We start from the raw sequence: 4,500 nt of genomic DNA, 5'->3' as shown, positions 1-4,500 counted from the left end.
TTTTGGTGCGTCTAATAATATATAGTCAGCCCACTCATGCATTAGTGAATGTGTGTACTCACTTGTGTTTGTGGGGGTTGAGCTCTGCTCTTTCGGCCCGCCTCTCAACTGTGTGTGTGTGTGTGTGTGTGTGTGTGTGTGTGTGTGTGTGTGTGTGTGTGTGTGTGTGTGTGTGTGTGTGTGTGTGTGTGTGTGTGTGTGTACTCACCTATTTGTGTTTGCGGGGGTTGAGCTCTGCTCTTTCGGCCCGCCTCTTAACTGTCAATCAACTGTTTACTAACTACTTTTTTTTCACATCACACACACACACACCAGGAAGCAGCCCGTGACAGCTGACTAACTCCCAGGTACCTATTTACTGCTAGGTAATAGGGGCATTCAGGGTGAAAGAAACTTTGCCCATTTGTTTCTGCCTCGTGCGGGAATCGAACCCGCGCCACAGAATTACGAGTCCTGCGCCCTATCCACCAGGCTACGAGGCACGTACGTAAGCACGTGCGAATGGAATCAATGGTTCATACTCTGCCTGACAGAATTTTATCATAACAGGAGACGCTAATTTCCTGATCTTAAACACCCCGAAGAAGAGACGCACCTCTTGGCTGCCTTCACTCACGGGCTCCAGAAAGCAAAATGAATGAAGGATATAAGGCATAAAAGAGAAGAAAATTGGGCAATGTTGCGTGGGTAAAACAGCGAGTCAAAGGCTTTTGCGGAGGAGCTCAGACGACCACCAGAGAGACTGTGACCTTCAGGGGCCCCTCCTTTTATTATGCTCCTTAGCCCCACCTGTTTGTCTCTCTCTCTCTGATTGTTTGCATGCCTCCCAGTCTATCTTCTTATCTATGTGAATATCATTATCTACTTATATTTATAGAGAGATACAGATAAAGATATATATGTGAATCTCTTTATCTATCTCCCTGTTTATCTAGTGGTACCTCTTTATCTACTTGTATCTCAATCTATTAGCACTCCCACTCTTAATCTTTGATTGTATCTGTGTCTAGATCTTTGAATCTGTCTAAATCTCTTATTGCACCTGTGTATAGATCTTTGAATCTGTCTAAAAGTCTGGTTCGATCTCTTTACGAATATTTGACTGCATTGACTAAATGCCTGATTGTATATCAGTCTAGATGCTTGTATTTGTCTTGTATTTGACAGTATATCTGTATAGCTGTCTTGACAGACCAGACAGAGTTAGTTCCCATTTCATTTTTGTCTTTCTATTCCTGTTGACAGCTGCTGGCCTGTGCGGGTGTAAAGGTTTCTGTCTGTCTACCCATATGCCTGGTTGACAAGGACAAGGAAGGAGCTGCAATATTCAGGGAATTGCACTTACATGTTTTCATAGAAAAAATATGTCATTTCAATTAGAAATCATTAAAATACTGACCCGTCATCGTTCTAATTCTAAAACGTCTTTCCCTTTCCTTTTCAATCACATAACCCTCCCAGCTTCCCCTCCTCTCTCTAACATCTGTTCCAGCAGCCTCATAACACAAGTTTCTCTCTCTCTCTCTCTCTCTCTCTCTCTCTCTCTCTCTCTCTCTCTCTCTCTCTCTCTCTCTCTCTCTCTCTCTCTCTCTTTTCACTTAGCTATCATGAAAAATTCTATATTAAATTTCAACTTCAACAATCTCCACACCAGCCCTCTCCTCCATTAAGGAGTGGCACCCTTTTCCCACTCCAATCCCCCCCCTAATCAACCCCACACACCACCCCCATCAACCCTCCCCCATTACTCCATTCCCATTCAAACCAATCCCATACCATCAAATCCCACTCCAACCTTTGTAATGAACGGGCCGTGTATGTGTGGGGAACCAGCTATATGTTTGGTTTAAATACAGTCAGTCATTTATTTCTGTGTAAACAAGGGCCCGCGTGACAGTGTACAAAGTAACCTGTACAGTTCATGCGTAATTCGTGTGTACGAATGAATAAGTGCAATTTGCAATAAACATTGAAGCCATTATTGTGAATTGATCAAACACCAGAGTGGAAAATTGTTAGATTCTTTCGTTTATTTTCTATTTTGTTTTGGTAGGCTGGAATAATAATTAAGCAAGAAAATCAATAAAATGAACACAATGAAATAGAGAAAATAAAATTGGCTAAATATTGGAAGGGAAAGGGACTACCAGGGGAATGCGCCAAGCCATTACGACTATATAGCAGGTGGAAGGGGACAGGATTTAGGATGGGACGGGGGGGAAGGAATGGTGCCCAATTGGTTTTCACTGTGAGGAGCGAGACGGAGATGGGACCCACTTTGGGAACTTGTACAGCTCTGGATTATCCTCTCGTGTCTGTAGCTCCCACACTGGAAGAATGGGAGGGGAAAGATAGAGGGAGAATGAGGGAAAACAGGAAAGGTGGGATAATGAGGGAGGGAGGGAGACAAACAGACCCGGGCACCGCCGGATACTCCATCTAAAATTGTTTACATTGTTTACATGGAAATAGTGGAGGATATAACGAGTCTGACTGGCGTTCAATGCGTTCATAGCGAGACGTGAACGAACTGAACGTAAAGGGGGGTGGGGGGGGAAGCAGGGCAGAACGGGCCAGTTATAAAACCGATAGCAGACAAATTTATACCTTCATATGAATATAAATTACAAAAATGTATATATCCCTTTGTTTATCAAATGTGTATGATCTTTTTTTTTAATTTATTCTTTTGGTCTCTAACAAATAAATCTCTTTTCAGCTTTAGTTCCATATTTAGGCAACTGACTTTTTTTCCGTTATTTTATCACAATCTTTTTTTATTTATAACGAAACATCGTAAGATTTTTGTTATTTGTTATTATTCTAAATATTTTATTTCCCCTAAACTGAACTTCGTGAGCCCATGATTAAGTTATTATACACTGTCTCCCTTAATGTTTGTGTTTCCAACAGATGTAAATATTATACACTGTCTCCCTTAATGTTTGTGTTTCCAACAGATGTAAACATTATACACTGTCTCCCTTAATGTTTGTGTTTCCAGCAGATGTAAATATTATACACTGTCTCCCTTAATGTTTGTGTTTCCAACAGATGTAAACATTATACACTGTCTCCCTTAATGTTTGTGTTTCCAGCAGATGTAAATATTATACACTGTCTCCCTTAATGTTTGTGTTTCCAACAGATGTAAATATTATACACTGTCTCCCTTAATGTTTGTGTTTCCAGCAGATGTAAATATTATACATCGTCTCCCTTAATGTTTGTGTTTCCAGCAGATGTAAATATTATACATCGTCTCCCTTAATGTTTGTGTTTCCAGCAGATGTAAATATTATACACTGTCTCCCTTAATGTTTGTGTTTCCAGCAGATGTAAACATTATACAAAACCTCCCAAAATAATTATACACTAAGATCTTGTGGGTTTCCAGCAGATGTAAATACATTGCTTGAAATACAACAATTCCAAGGCAATAGACTCTTAGATTACGATCCTTATTAACTGCCACACTTGAAGCAGACTGGAGATAGTGCAATGCAACAATGGGAGCAAATGAAATATTAAAGTCTATTGCAGACTTTATTATCTTGGTGATGGAATTTTTATGCCAAGCTTATAATATACATATGTATGAAGCCATGTACAGAGAGAATAATTCATTATTCATAACTGGCAAAATTGGAAACTCTTCTCAAATAGTTATTCCAGCCGTTGTTCACCACATTTCTCTAAACAATGGAACAAGTAAATAACTCACAAATGTAAAAGATTCAAAGTTTGAAAAAAGGTTATATAAAACTGAAGGAATATATTTAATATTCACAGAAACTGTTCTTGAAGATGTGAAAGTTATTTGGCGTTAAGGTAAGATTATTAGCCAAAGTCAGCGAATCCCAGCACACGAGAGAGAGAGAGAGAGAGAGAGAGAGAGAGAGAGAGAGAGAGAGAGAGAGAGAGAGAGAGAGAGAGAGAGAGAGAGAGAGAGAGAGATCTTGACAGAGGGAAGTTGTTGGCAAACCTGCCAGTCTTCCATGACAGCACCAGCCAGCGTTCCTTGACAGGACCAGCCAGCGTTCCTTGACAGGACCAGCCAGCGTTCCTTGACAGGACCAGCCAGCGTTCCTTCACAGCACCAGCCAGCGTTCCTTCACAGCACCAGCCAGCGTTCCTTCACAGCACCAGCCAGCGTTCCTTCACAGCACCAGCCAGCGTTCCTTCACAGCACCAGCCAGCGTTCCTTCACAGCACCAGCCAGCGTTCCTTCACAGGACCTACCCAAATTTGTACACGTTCCGGTCGTAAGTTTAACGACTGAAACGCGGAAGCCAACAAAAAGTTACCGTTCACTCGAGTCTTGAGAACACCGGGGGGGGGGGGGAGGTTCCTTATCTGGGGGCGGAGGGGGATACAAAGCCAGGCTGGGGGAGGGAGGGCAGGTGGGAAAGCCAGGCTGGGGGGAGGAGAAAGTGGGATATTTTTCTACTGATTTCCCGTGGGTTGGTAATTGTTTCTTTTCGTACGATATACCTATAA

General features: G+C 41.8%; 1 non-coding gene across 1 annotated transcript; it reads right to left on the bottom strand.

Moving 5' to 3' along the window:
- Positions 1-409: 409 nt before the first annotated feature.
- On the bottom strand, positions 410-482 carry TRNAT-CGU (transfer RNA threonine (anticodon CGU)). The gene has a single exon. It is a non-coding gene; the product is annotated as a tRNA-Thr (tRNA).
- Positions 483-4,500: the final 4,018 nt, after the last annotated feature.

Source organism: Procambarus clarkii, chromosome 64, assembly GCF_040958095.1.
Source record: "Procambarus clarkii isolate CNS0578487 chromosome 64, FALCON_Pclarkii_2.0, whole genome shotgun sequence".
NCBI lineage: Eukaryota > Metazoa > Arthropoda > Malacostraca > Decapoda > Cambaridae > Procambarus > Procambarus clarkii.
The sequence above is the reverse complement of the archived record's forward strand: the minus strand, read 5'-3'. Positions and strand labels throughout refer to the sequence as shown.